At 44.6% G+C, this 15,454-nt stretch overlaps 1 pseudogene across 1 annotated transcript; it reads right to left on the minus strand.

Annotated features, from left to right (window-relative positions):
* Positions 1 to 1,587: 1,587 nt before the first annotated feature.
* LOC308240643 (large ribosomal subunit protein uL23-like) lies at positions 1,588 to 2,062 on the minus strand (annotated as a pseudogene). Its single transcript has one exon. The product of its transcript is annotated as a large ribosomal subunit protein uL23-like (transcript).
* Between the last annotated feature and the right edge of the window lie 13,392 nt (positions 2,063 to 15,454).

Genomic DNA, 15,454 nt, shown 5'->3' on the forward strand with positions numbered 1-15,454 from the left:
AGAAACACAGAGTGTTATGAAACAAGGATATTTTTCTTGCAAGTACAAAATAAAATGTTGCAAAAAGGCCAGGAACCAATCAGAGAGCAGCATAGATAGACAATGAACATGCCTTTAGTAGATACAAGAGGAAGGGCAGAATGCTTCAGGGGCAACCCATTTGAATCTCCCTCCCCCCACCCCCAGAGGGGAGCCTGTGTTTGTTTGCAATGAACTCCTGCCTTGTTGAACTCCTCTGGTGCAAAGCTTCATTTTTGCATTCCATGAGACAGGACCCGGGGAAGAATTCCTACTCACTGGTTCCAGTATCAGTAAGTAAGTGCTCAATAAATGCTTCTGCTGAATTAAACCAATTTTTTCCAGATGCCAATATATAATTACAGATGGTCTATTTCCTCTTCTAAAGAAAAAACTGCTTAAATAAGTAACTGCATTTGAATCTACTGCTGCCAGGGTCCAACTGTTGAACAGCTCATGGCAATACATGACATAAAACTCTCCTACCCAAAACATCTAGGGGGCCATTGGGTGAAAGGGATAGGCAGGAGATGCTGGAAAGGAATTGGGAATTTTAGGCAAAAACTAACCCTCTTGCCCCCAAATCACCCAAATGTCTGGCTATTGCAAATCATTTATTTATCACTCCATCCTTTCTCCAAAAGGTTTGAAATGTTATCTTCATAAACCACGTTTGTTTCTGTACTTTAAAAATTTTCACTGATTTTTTTCCTATCCTGTTCCATATGAGAGTTTCAATTATTATGTCACTAGTATTCATTTATTTTATATTACATAATATTTTAAGCTCACTGGAAGAGAATAAACTTATACTTTCTACAAGCATGCCATCATTACTTCCTTTAAAAAACTAGATATGATTCTCATGCATTTATTCCCCCATTTAAACTTTAGAATCTTGTTAAGTACCCCCCCCCATTTCCTTCCCCTAAAGATTCCCAGTGTGTTTTATAAGAATTACATTAAATATGTATAGATTAATTTATAAATAAATGAAATTTGTATACTATCGACCCAGCACATTCAGTGGGTCTCTTCATTTATTCATGTCTTTATATATTCCTCAATAAAAATTTTAAGGTTATGTTCATATAGGTTATGCACATTTTTAGTTTATTTCTAGGCACTTCATACTTGCGGTTGAAATTGTTAATGGGACCTTTCTCCATTATATTTCCAAATTACTATTGCATAAACATGGGGAAGCTATTGATTTTTGTATTATTTATTTTGTAACTGACCATATTACTGAAACCCCTTCACTAGTACTAATTAAATTTGCACTTGATTTATGCCCATATTTTTAAAATCTTGATAATTTGTCTCAGGTACTGGCATAATTTCAGGAGCCTGACCTTAAATAACAGAGGTAACCAAGGAAGCACATGCCATTTAATATGATTTGCTTTTAAGTTAACAGAGTTTTACCCTTAAATAAGAAAGTGTTTAAGAGACAGTCTCATTTTTCTAATCATAGAACTAGGGCAGGATTTTTCAACTGGCACTACTGACATTTTTTTTTTTACAGTGTAAAATTTTTATATTTAGAATTAGGCAGCTGGACTCAGTTTAGATGACCCCAATTTTGTTGGCAACATCCAAAGCACCAGAGTCAGGAGCCAGTCGAACATTTGCCTTCTTCTCGCCATCAGGCCTGATCAGGGGGTTGACCTTGGCCACATCAATGTCACAGAGCTTCTTCACAGCCTGTTTGATCTGGTGCTTGTTGGCCTTGACATCCACAATGAACACATGTGTATTGTTGTCTTCTATCTTCTTCATGGCTGACTTGGTAGTCAGGAGAAAGTTGATGATGGCATAGTGGTCAAGCTTGTTTGTCCTGGGTGCACTCTTCCGAGGATATTTAGGCTGCCTTCGGAGCATTAGTGTCTTTGGCCATTGGAATGTGGCTGACATGCAGATCTTCTTTTGTGTGTGTGTGGCTGTGGATGCCTTTCAACACTGCTTTATATGTCTTCAAAGCCTTTACTTTGGCTTCAGCTTTGGGAGGAGCAGGGACTTCCTTCTTAGTTTTCGGTGCCATCTTTGTAAAAAGAGGCATTACTGACATTTTGAGGGAAATCAGTCTTTGCTGTGGAGGACTATCCCATGTAGGGATATAATAAGAAATGTGTATTTGGTGTTTGGTCTCTTTCCTAGACAGAGATCCTAAAAGCCTTGTAATTTCCTAAGTGATAAGGGTTATAGGAGCATCTTTATGTCATAACATTTCGTTTTTGTCCATAATTCCTAAAATAGCTCCAAGAACAACAAAAGTGAACAGAGCCTCTTCAGTTATTTATAGCAAGGCCCTTTCAATCACACCTGATTTATGTTAATGAGGTAACCTTAGAAAGGCCCCAAGGATGAGGCTCTGGTACCAGAGGAACCAACCAAGTGGTTAGAGGGCTGGAACTTTTGGCCCCATCCCCTGACCTCCAGGGAGGGAAGAGGACTGAAGATTAAATTCCATCACTAGGGGTCAAGATTTAATCAATCATGCCTACATTGTGGCACCTCCATCAAAACCCTAAATGAAGAGGTTTGGAGAGGTTCTGGGTTGGCAAACATAAGGAGGTGCTAGTAGCGTGAGGCACTTGGAAAGTACATGGAGAATCTGGGCTGTTCTCCATACCTTGCCCTATGTGTCTCTTCTATTTGGCTATTCCTAAGTATCATTTATAATAAAGTATCATTTATAATTGTAAGTAAAGTGTTTTCCAGAGTTCTGTGGTCTGTCCTTGCAAATTATCCAACCCAAGAAGGGGGTCACGGAAACTCCCTCAGTTATAGCCAGTTGGTCAGAAGTACAGGCAATTGGTATCTGAAGGGGGGACAATCTTAGGGGACTAAGATTTTAACCTATGGTGTCTGCACTAACTCCAGGTAGTGATCATCATAACTGAACCATAGGATACACAGTTGGTGTTTGGAAAGTTGAAGACTTGGGTGGCATGGGAAGAACCCACAATTCATAGCTAAATCATAAGACACCCATTTGGTGTCAAAAGTGTGGTATGTAGAGGACAAAAAGTTTTCCTTTATGTGCATTGTAGGATATTTAGCAGTATACTGGGCTCTACCTACTAGATGCCAGTAACACTTCTCCAGTATTAAAACAAAACAAAAATGTCTTCAGACACTGCAAAATATCCCCTGGGAGAAGGGGCAAAATCACTTCCAGTTGACACCTACTAGACTAGAGGAAGGGTTCAATATCATAATTTCCTCCATCTATTGCTATAAGGATAACAAAAATCAGACATAATTCCTTGATATTTAAGAACATAAGAATATTTCCTAGGGCAAAGGAAATTAAGGAGAAAATAAAAAAATGGGACTATATCAAAATAGAAAGCTTCTGTATAGCAAAAGAAACCACCATGAAAATGAAATGGGAGAATATATTTGCCAATGATATATCTGATAAGGGGTTAATTTCCAAAATACTATATAGAGAACTCATACAACTTAACAAAAGGAATACAAACAATCCAATTAAAAAATGGGCAAAGGACCTAAATAGACACTTCTCCAAAGTGTGGACATACAGAAGGCCAAAAGGCATATGAAAAAATGTTCAAAGTCACTAATCATCGGAGAGATGCGAATCAAAACAACAATGAGGTATCACCTTACACCTGTCAGAATGGCTATCATCAACAAATCAACAAACAAGTGTTGACGAGGATGTGGAGAAAAGGGAACCCTAGTACACTGCTGGTGAGAATGTAGACTGGTGTAACCACTGTGGAAAAAAGTATGAAGTTTCCTCAAAAAATTAAAAATGGAACTTCCATTAGACCCAGTGATCCCACTTTTAGGAATATATTCTAAGAAACCAGAAATGCAAATCAGAAAGAATATATGTACCCCTATGTTCATAGCAGCACAATTTACAATAGCTAAGATTTAGAAATAACCTAAATACCCACCAGCAGATGAGTGGATAAAAATGTTGTGGTACATTTACACAATGGAGTACTATGCAACTGTAAAAAAATGAACTCTATTATTTGCAACAGTATGGAGGGACCTGGAGAGTATTATGCTAAGCAAAATAAGCAAGGCAGAGAAAGAAAAGTATCACATGATCTCACTCATATGTGGAATCTAATGAACAAAATAAACTGATGGACAAAATAGATCCAGAGATATAGAAGCATGGAACAGACTGATGAATTTCAGAGGGAAGGCAGGGGTGAAGAGTGTGAGGAGTGATTAACCGGGGAACTTATATGCATATACTAGTATGCATAGCCCATGGACACAGACAATAGAATGGTAGTGAAGGCCTGGGAGGGGCAGGTATGGGGTGGAGGGGGTCAATGGGGAAAAACAAACAAAGGGGACATCTGTAATATTTTCAACAATAAATATTAATAAATACCATAAGAACATGTCAACTATATTAATAAACTAGAGGCCTGGTGCACGAAATTCGTGCACGGGGGTGTGTGTCCCTCAGCCCAGCCTGCACCCTCTCCAATCTGGGACCCCTCGAGGGATGTCTGACTGCCCGTTTAAGCCCGATCCCAGTGGAATTGGGCCTAAATGGGCAGTCGGACATCCCTCTACATCCCAATCCAGGACTGCTGGCTCCCAACTGCTCGCCTCCCTGCCTTCCTGATTGTCCCTAACTGCTTCTGCCTGCCAGCCTGATCACCCCCTAACCACTCCCCTGCCAGCCTGATTGATGCCTAACTGCTCCCCTGCCAGCCTGTTTTCCCCTAACTGCCCTCCCCTGCAGGTCTGGTCACCCCTAACTGCCCTCCCCTGCAGGCCTTGTTCCCCCCAACTGCTCTCCCCTGCAGGCCTGGTCCTCCCCAACTGCCCTCCACTGCAGGCCTGGTCACCCCTAACTGCTCTCCTCTGCAGGCCTGGGTCCCTCCCAACTGCCTTTCCCTGCAGGCCTGGTTGCCCCCAACTTCCCTCCTCTGCCAGCTTGGTCACCCCTAACTGCCCTCCCCTGCAGGCTTGATCACCCCCAACTGCCCTCCCTTGCAGGCCTGGTCCCTCCCAACTGCCCTCCCCTGCTGGCCTGATAGCCCACAACTGCCCTCCCTTGCAGGCCTGGTCCTTCCCAACTGCCCTCCCCTGCTGGCCTGATCACCCACAACTACCCTCCCTTGCAGGCCTGGTCCCTCCCAACTGCCCTCCCCTGCTGGCCATCTTGTGGTGGCCATCTTGTGTCCACATGGGGGCAGGATCTTTGACCACATGGGGGCAGCCATCTTGTGTGTTGAAGTGACGGTCAATCTGCATATTACTCTTTTATTAGATAGGATAGAGGCCTGGTACATGGGTGGGGGCCAGTTGGTTTGCCCTGAAGAGTGTCCCGGATCAGGGTGGGGGTTCCATTGGGGCATGGGGCAGCCTGGGCGAGGGGCCTGTGGTGGTTTGCAGGCCGGCCATGCCCCCTGGCAACCCAAGTGGAGGCCCTGGTATCTGGAGTTTATTTATCTTCTACAATTGAAACTTTGTAGCCTGGAGCGGAGCCAAGCCTTCTGTTTGCTCTGTGGCGGCAGCCATTTCTATTGGGATTTATGTATCTTCTATAATTGAAACTTTGTAGCCTTAAGCGAGGCCTGGGCTGGCCAGGGTGTGTGGAAAGCTTGGCTTCCTTCATCGCCGGGGGCAACCCTAGCCTCCTGCTCTTTCCAGCTCCGTGGCTGCCGCCATTTCTGTTTGGGTTTATGTATCTTCTATCATTGAAACTTTGTAGCCTTGAGTGGAGGCCTAGGCCGGCAAGGGCAGGCAGAAAGCTTGGCTTCCTCCATTGCCAGGGAAACCCAAGCCTCCCTCCTGCTCTCTGTGGCCGTAGCCATCTTGGTTGGGTTTATTTGCATATTCGCTCCTGATTGGCTTGTGGGCGTGGCTTGTGGGTGTCACGGAGTGATGGTTAATTTGCATATTACTCTTTTATTAGATAGGATTATTGACCACAGAAGATACATAATAATTTTTTAACAGAATGGGGGAAGGTATCCTTAAACTACAAGATAGTGGGACATGTTATAATAACTAAAATGGTTATAGTAGAACAAGAAAGGAGAGATAAATAGAACAGAATAGGAAGTCCAGAAGCACAGCCAAACATATACAGTACAATAATCTATTGTATAAAGAAGACATCATCTTAAATCAACAGGGGAAGAGTGGATGGCTATTTAATGAAATAAAATGGTTTAATTCACTAATTACTTAGAAAAAATAAGATTCCTAAAAATATAAACCATAAAAGAATAAAAAAATTAAGAATCTTGGGATGGAAAAGGCTGATACAAATAAGTCCAGAGAAAAACTCAGAAGAATAAGATATTTGACACTATAAGAATCTTAAGGACTTCCACTTCCAGGAAAATAGAACATATTCACTTTTGCCCTATTCCTCCTGCTAGATACAACTAAAACCCATAGGCATTACACACATAACAAACATAACAAGGTCCTGGAAAGTGGAGAGAAGGCAAAGCAGCTAGGGATCTTAAGACCAAAGAAACAGTATGGTGGTGAGTTCTATAGGTTTTGTTCTTGCCTCTCATTTTCCAAGCTTGGAGTTGAATAGGCTGGCAACACAGAACACCAATGGGTATAGGCCAAAAGCAAAATAAAACAAACTAAATACCTCTCAAAAAACAGCCTGCTCTATAGACAAAGAAAAGGAAAAGGGCAGGCTAGCAAGAAAGAAAACTCAGGCAATAACCACTCCACTACAACCAAATACCACAGAAAAAACTATGGTCACTCCATATCTATACCAGCAAACCCCAAGCAAGGAGCCTAGACTTCCACCCTTCTGAGACTGTTAGGAGGTATTCCAATACTCAGACCTGGGTGATGTCAGAGAAGGTCAAGTAGGTAGCCAGGTTTTCATCCTTGCCAGCAGTTAATGAACCCTGCCCTCATAGTGTCAGTGAAAACCACATCAGGATCAGAAACTCCCACCCCCACTCAGAAGTAACTAGGAAACCCTTGCCTTGGGTAGCAATTGACTCTGTGAAGAAAATAAAGCTTTAATTCCACCTTGCATTAATGAGCCAGCACCCTTTCTTCCCCTACAAGAGCGATGTCAAATAAAGCCAACTTAAAAAAAAGGTTTAAATCAGATTCAGAATCTCATAACATAATACCAAAATGCACAGGTTTCAATTAAAATCACCCATCCTACCAACAACTGGAAAGATCTCAAAATGACTGAAAAAGTATAATACCAAGATGACAGTAACATTAGAATTATCTGTCAAAGATTTTAAAGCATCTATGATAAAAATGCATCAAAAAGCAATTGCAAACATACTTGAAACACATGAAAAAAATAGCCTCACCCTCCTCCAAAAAGAAAAAAGACAAAAAAGAAAACATCAGCAAAAAAAAACAACAACAACAACAAAAAAAAAAAAACAACAACAACAAAAAGCACAGAAGATATACAGAAGATCCAAATGGAAATTTGAGAACTGAAAAGTACCACACCAAAATGGAAAGCTAAGTGGAAGGACCCAGAAGAATGGAAGTGGTAAAAATAAGAATGAATAAACTGGATGACAGAATAACAGAGATCCAAACGAAGACACATAATAATTAAATTTATGAACTGGACAAAGGAAAAATCTTCAAAGTTGCAAGAGAAAAATGGCATCAAATCTATAGGGAGGTGGAATATTTGAATGGCACATTTCTTACCAGAAATGATAGAGGCAAGAAGGAAGAAACACAACATGTTTCAAATGCTAAAAGAAAAAAAAAAAAAAAAAAAGAACTGCCAACCAAGAATCCTATGTCTAGCAAAAACTATCATCCAGAAATGAAGAGGAAACCAAGACATTGAGAAGAAAACACAGAGAATTTGTTGCAAGTAGAACATCCTAAAAGAATGGCTAAAGTTCTCTAAACAAAAAGGAAGCAATAAAAGAAGGAATCTTGGAATCTTAGGAAGGAAGAAACAACAACTAGAAGAGCAAAAACATGTGTAAATACAATAGGCTTTCCTTCGTGAGTTTTTAAAATTATGTTTGATGTTTGAAACACAAATTATAACCCTGCCTGATATAGTTCTGAATGTATATAAATGGAACTTTTAAGAGAATTATAATTTTACAAATGGAAAAGGGTTATGGAACATATGAGGTTGGTCTATATTTCATTCAAACTGGTAAAATGACATCAGTAGACTATGATAAGTTATCTATATATATATATAAAGGCAGTGACTGTAATGACCAAAGGCTCAACCAAACACCGGAAGTCAGTCCTGCAGTCAGTGCTGGGTTGCCGTGGTGACCCAGCACTGACTGCTGCCACTGCGGGTGCGGTGACCCAGCACTGACTGCTGAGCGGGCTGTGGATCAGGCCCAGAGAGAGACCTGGAGAGAGAAGCAAGGTCTGATCCGTAGCCTTCGTGGCAGCTGTTGATCAGCCCTTGCCTCTTTCTTTCTCTCTGGGCCTGGCCAGCAGCATGCCTCTCTTTCTCTCTGGGCCTCCACTGGGGTTGCTGATCAGCTCCGCCTCTCTGATCAGGCCCGGAGATAGGCCCAGAGACACTGACTGGCATAGAAACCAACCAATCAGAACCAAATCTGGATGAACTGTGAGGGGCCCATGGCTGCCTAGGAGGTGGAGCTTTTGATGCCGACTGGCACAGAAACAAACCAATCAGAACCAAATCTGGATGAAGTGCGAAGAGCCAATGGCTGTCTAGGAGGCAGAGCTTTTGATGCTGACTGGCATAGGAACTGACCAATCAGAACCAAATCTGGGTGAACTATGAGGAGCCAATGGCTGCCTAGGAAGCGGAGCTTTTGACACTGACTGGCATAGAAACCAACCAATCAGAATCTAATCTGGGTGAACTGTGAAGGCAGAAACTAAGGTGGGGGCTGAGGAGGGGTTTTAAGGCAGTTGGGGGAGAGATCAGGCCAGCAGGGGAGGGCAGTTGGGGGCAACCAGGCCGGCAGGGGAGGGCAGTTGGGAGTGAGATCAGACCAGCAGGGGAGGGCAGTTAGGGGCAATCAGGCAGGCAGGCAGGTGAGCAGTTAGGAGCCAGCAGTCCCGGATTGCGAGAGGGATGTCCAACTGCCGGTTATCCCCCATGGGGTCCCCGATTGGAGGGGGTTCAGGATGGGCTGAGGGAACCCCCATGCATGAATTTCATGCACCGGGCCACTAGTTTATATATAATAACTAGAACGACTACCAAAAAAGCTATACAGTGAGGTATTCCCAAAATCACTTATAGATAAGCCAAAATGGAATTGTCAAAAATGTTGAAGTCATCAATAGTAACGCAGGAAACAGAAAACAGAGAAATGGAAAACATAGCAAACAAAACAAAAAACTAAAATGGCACACTTAAGCCCAAACACAGCAATCCTATATAATAAAAGCCTAATATGCAAATTTTCCCCTCAGGTGGTCATTTGACCCAGAGATCGGGAGTTTGACTGCTCGCTTTGATGTGTGATAACCACCAGGGGGCGGCACAGAACATGGTGGGCGTCAGCAATGTGGTGCTGGCAGCCCCAATGGGCCCCGACAAGAGCAGGACTGCGGTGGGATGGTGGAGCAGGTGAGCGGGCTGGCAGGGCCAAGGCGGATGTGAGCAGGGGCCCAATCGCCCTCCCAGTCGCCCCGCAGATGGCAACCAGCTGTGACGGGAGGTGGTGTCACTGCCCAGATCCCAGACACTGAGGGGGACAGGGAACTGGGGGTGGGTGGCGGTGACCAACTTCCCAAGGTGTCCGGGCTGGGAGCTGTGACCTCTCGCTGGCTACCTGGATGTGGAGGTGACAGGGATGGGAATGTGGTGGGAATGTGGGGTGTCGACTGAGGTCACTCTCACTCCCCCTGCTACACTTCCTTGGGAGGCCAAGGCTCACATGCCAGGGAAGCCCCCACATTCAGGTGCCTGGCTCCCGCGAGGAGACTGCCCCGCACCCACGTGGTCTCTGCTGGGTGAGCCAGACCACAGCCACCGGAACTACAGGGGCCAGTCAGGCTCCCTGTGGGTTGGCACAGGAGCCGGTCTGCAAGGCCAGCCAGGAGAGAGTGCATTGCCCGCCGGCTTCTGTACAGTGCCACTGGGCAGGCCAGAGGCACACACTGTGCCCCAGCCCATGGCATCCAACCGTGCTCACCACATCTCTGCATGGGGACTCGGGCGCTGTGACTCAGGCGGAGGGGGGTGTGTGGGGGCCCATGGGCCCAGGTGCTGCCCAGGGCCTGGAGGTCAGGTGGGACCTGCCCTTCCATGCCAAGTGCTTGCGCTTTGATCGCTGGCCAGGTCTAGGGACCGCACCTGTGCAAGAATTTCGTGCACTGGGCCTCTAGTAATTATAGTAAATATAAATGGCCTAAATACACAATTAAATGAAAGATAATTATGATAGAGATATACAGGGAGGATTCCAACATGGCAGCTGGCAGGACCAAAGTGAGAGAGAGAATGTGAGGAAGTAAGAAGGTGAGAGTGTGGACCTGCGTGTGTGTGTGTGTGTGTGTGTGTGTGTGTGTGTGTGTGTGTGATAGTCCAATTGTACAGGAGTCTCGGAGGCAGGCGGTTCTGGCTCTCCTGGACAAAGAGATGCTGCTACCTCCATAGTCATGCCCAGGGCGCAGCTCTGGCTCCAAGACCTTCCCATCTTGAAAGGCCCTCTGGTCCAGTTTACAAGGTCCTCCTTCAGAGGAGGCTGTGGGGAGCAGCAGTGGCTAGGCACCCAGCCTTACACCACCCAGACTAGCCCGAAGCCCAGGTGCAAACCCACGGGCACCCCACCCCAGACCCATACACACTGCACCCAAGACACTGCATGTGCCCCACGCACACACTGCCCGGACTCCGTGCCTACAGCTAATGCCAGCAGGACCCCACACTCTTGCAGCATACATCTATGTGACCCCATGCACCTGCAACTGACACCTGCAGGGCCCTGAGCTACTGCCACAAGTAGCCACTGCTATCACCACAGCCATTTCCTGGGTGCAGCTCTAGCTTGGAGAGCACACCATCTTGAAGGGGTTACAAGGTCCTCCTTGGAGGGGGCTGCGGGAAGGGGCAGCAGCTAGGCACCAAGCCTCACCACCACCCGGACTCACTGCAGCCTTGGCCTGAGCCCACGTGCACCCTGCCACCATCCCCGTGCGACCACATAGGTCACAAACCAGACTCTGAACACATGCTGTAGACACTGGTGGGACCTTCATGTGCCTGGCATGCAACCAGCCTGACCCTGTGTGCCCAATGAGTACCCAGCCTGGATTCTGTGCCACCACAGTGCGACCACCACTGAATTGGCAGGGCTCTCACCCCTGTTGTATACTCACCCACTGCTACCGCTACTATGCTGCCACCGCAGCCCTAGAGCCTAGCTGCTCGGTCCACCACCAGGGCTAGGGGACAAGAACTGTGCTGAAGGCCAGGAGGTGGATGTAGCCCAGGGGTGGGCAAACTTTTTGACTCGAGGGCCACAATGGGTTCTTAAACTGGACCGGAGGGCCGGAACAAAAGCATGGATGGAGTGTTTGTGTGAACTTATATAAATTCAAAGTAAAGGAGTGGAGGTGAGAGCAAGAGAACCAGATAGAACAGCCGGATCCGGCCCGCGGGCCGTAGTTTGCCCACGGCTGATAGCCTCTCCTGACCTGGACCTATTAGAACTGAGGACCTGTGGAGACTAAAGAGGCTGCAGATCTGTAGGTGAGATGGGAGGGCCTGGGACTGAGAGAGGAGACCCCAAGGGCACTGGCTGTGAAAACAGTGGAGTGGGTGCAGCAGTGGAAACCTGGGACTGATGTCTCTGGATAGAATAGCACTAGCAGCCGAAACCGGTTTGGCTCAGTGGATAGAGCGTCGGCCTGCGGACTGAAGGGTCCCGGGTTCGATTCCGGTCAAGGGCATGTACCTTGGTTGCGGGCACAACCCCAGTGGGGGTTGTGCAGGAGGCAGCTGATCGATGTTTCTCTCTCATCGATGTTTCTGGCTCTCTATCCCTCTCCCTTCCTCTCTGTAAAAAATCAATAAAATATATATTAAAAAAAAAAAAGAATAGCACTAGCACTCTGCCATAGTGCAGCCTGGGGGGCTCCTCCTGACCAGTAGGAAGGGCCATACAGTGGAGCTCAGAGCCAGCCTATACTGGAGGGGTCTGAAGGACACACCCAACATTGAATCTGGGAGACCCTCTATTACTTGGAGGAACTCATGCTGATGAGCAGAAAGGGGGCTGGACAGTAGGACCAGGAAGGAGGGTCAGCCCTGCCAAAATGGAATGCAGGAGGTGCCCTCTTTACCACTGACAAAACAACTGCTCTGACCTGACCTGCAGTGACCAGATGCAAGGGGGAACAGCCTAGGGTGGGAAATCTGTGCCCCTGCAGGTGGCAAAGAGGAAGTGCCAGCAAACCAGGCATAGTTGAGGTATTAGAAGTAGAGGAAGTACTCTGCCCACCCCTCCTAATAGCTACTGTACCACTCCAACACGAGTTTGATCAAACCATCCTGGGTAAGAACAGCATACCCCTGCAGAGCCCAACTCCACAGAGGAAGGGAGCACACCTCAGAACAGGGACAATCAAGGCATGAGACTCAAGGCAGACCCAGCCTCTGGGCTAAGGAGGTGCCACCCACTGGACTACTAGGGGCTTCAACCTATTGAACATCAATCAGGTTGTCCAGGGACAGAAAGGGACTGTGACTCACACTGTTCTGCACCAGAGAAGCTCCTAGGAGGCCCAGGATAGACACACCAAGACACCAGATTCAGCAACATCAGAGCAAAATTCAGTTAGCTCCACAAACACCAGACCCAAAGATTTCAGAATGTGTGAATGTGTGCACTTTTGTTGTTGTTGTGTGTGTGTGTGCCTTTTTTTTTATTATTTGTTTGTATCCCCCCCCTTATTTTCTGTTTTCTCTTTTTCCTTGCATATCTCTAATTTCTCTCTTTCCTTTTATTCTATTCTATTTTTGTCTCTTTTTATTTTTCTTATTTGGTTTTTCTCATTTTTTTCTGTTTTACTTTTTCCATCTATACCTGAATATATCCATTATTTCTACATTTTAAATTCATTATTATTATTTCACTTTTTCCTTTTCTTTTTTCTTCCTATAGTAGTTCTATTAACTTCCTCCTTGCTTCAATATAGCCATTTCTGCTGCTTTCTTCTTTCTCCATTTTTCTTTATATCCCCTCTAAGTCTTTGGTGGTGTGTCTTTTAGTATTCTTTTTATTTTTTCTTTGCTTTGCTTTCTCTTCTTTTTCCTTCTTAGTCTTTCCTGTTTCTGTTTCATTGTGTAGCTTGATTTTCCTGGTGTTTTTGGTTGTGTCCTGTTATGTCTTGTTCTGTTCTATCAGCACCTGTATAACAGCTGGCACGATGACATTCATGTTGAGCCTCACTGGCAGCAAGTTGGAGGGGAGATCCCTCCCATGAATGGGACATCAACAATGAAGTCCAAATTACAACAGGAGAGCCCAAATAACACACACAAGGGACATTCCTATAGCATCCAGCTCAGGAGACCAAAGAGACTGCACCACTGGACCCCTCAAGACACTTTCTACACGTAAGGCCATCCCACAAAGACTGGGAGGCATAGAAGTTCTACCTAATACATAGGAGCAAATACAAAGAGATAACTAAAATTGGGAGACAAAAAAAACAACCCCCAAATAAAATAAAAGAAGGAATATACAGAAAAAGAACTAAATGAAATGGAGGCAAACAACCTATCACACATAGAGTTAAAAGCAATAGCTATAAAGGTGTTTAGGAGCTTAGTGCAAATTACAAGGAACTCAATGAGAACTACAGCAGCATGAAAAGGGAAAAAAAGAGTGGAAACCGGTTTGGCTCAGTGGATAGAGTGTCGGCCTGCGGACTGAAGGGTCCCGGGTTCGATTCCAGTCAAGGGCATGTACCTTGGTTGCAGGCACATCCCCAGTGGGAGGTGTGCTGGAGGCAGCTGATTGATGTTTCTCTCTCATCGATGTTTCTAGCTCTCTATCCCTCTCCCTTCCTCTCTATAAAAAATCAATAAAATATATATAAAAAAAAAGAAAAAGGAAAAAGAAACCATGAACCAGAACCAGACAGAAATGAAGAATAACATATCTGACATAAAGAACACACTAGAAGGGCCCTAGGTGGTTGGGCTCAGTGAATAGAGCATCGGTCCCAGGTTTGATTCTGGTGAAGGGCGCATGCCTGGGTTGTGGGTTCAGTCCCCAGTGGTGGGCATGCAGGAGGCAGCCAACCAATGATTCTCTCTCATTGTTTTTTTTTTTTTCTCTCTCTCTCTCTCCCTCTCCCTTCTTCTCTGAAATCAATAAAAATATATTTAAAAAAAAGAACACACTAGAAGGAATTAAAGTAGATTTGGTGAAGCAGAGGATTGAATCAGTGATTTGTAAGACAAGGTAGAAATAAATAGCCACTTAGTGCAGCAAACAGAAAAAAAATTAAAAAACAGGAAGATAGAATAAGGTAGCTCTGGGACAACATGAAACATAACAACATTCACATTATAGGAACACCAGAAGGGAAAGAAGGAGAGGAAGGAACAGAGAAACTGTTTAAAGAAATGACAGAAAACTTCCCCAACGTGGTGAAAGAAAATGTCACACAAGTTAAGGAGGCACAGAGCGTCCCAATAAGGAAGAACCCAAAGAGACCCACACCTAGACATATCATAATTAAAACGTCCCAAACATTAAAGAACAAGGCTATCATTTAAAATTGAAGGTGATATAAAAAGCTTTCCAGACCAAAAAAAAAGTGTAAAAGAGTACATTACCACCAAACCAGCAATGCAAGAAATGTTAAAGGGACTGCTTCAAGAAGAAGAAGAAAAGGACAAAGAGGAGATCACAGGCATAAAGACAATAAAAATGGCAATATATAAATACTTATAAAAAATAACCTTACATTAAATTCCCTGGATAGATGTTCCAGAAAAAAAAAATTAATGAGGAAACAGAGACTCTAAATGATACACTGCATCAGATGGATTTAAATTATATTTATAGAACATTTCACCCCAAAGTTGCAGAATATACATTCTTCTCAAGTACACATGGATCATTCTCAAAGACAGACCACATGTTAGGATGCAAAACAGGTGTCTACAAGTTCAAGAAAATTGAAATCATACCAAGCATCTCCTTGGATCACAACGACATCAAACTAGAAACCAACTACAATAAAAAAAAAAACCCTCAAAAACCTCAAATACATGGAGGCTATATAGCATATTATTAAACAATGAATGGGTTTCCAATGAGATCAAGAAAGAAATTAAAGGAGAGCCAATATGGTGGCCAATGGGACAGCAGGCTGCATGATAGTGAGTGAGAAAGTGAAAGGAGAGTGCATGGATGTGCGGGAAGTGTCTGTATTCGTGAGTGAGGGACAGCTATATTCCACGACACTGTTGGGG

This window comes from Plecotus auritus, assembly GCF_963455305.1.
Source record: "Plecotus auritus genome assembly, chromosome: X".
NCBI classification, from domain to species: domain Eukaryota; kingdom Metazoa; phylum Chordata; class Mammalia; order Chiroptera; family Vespertilionidae; genus Plecotus; species Plecotus auritus.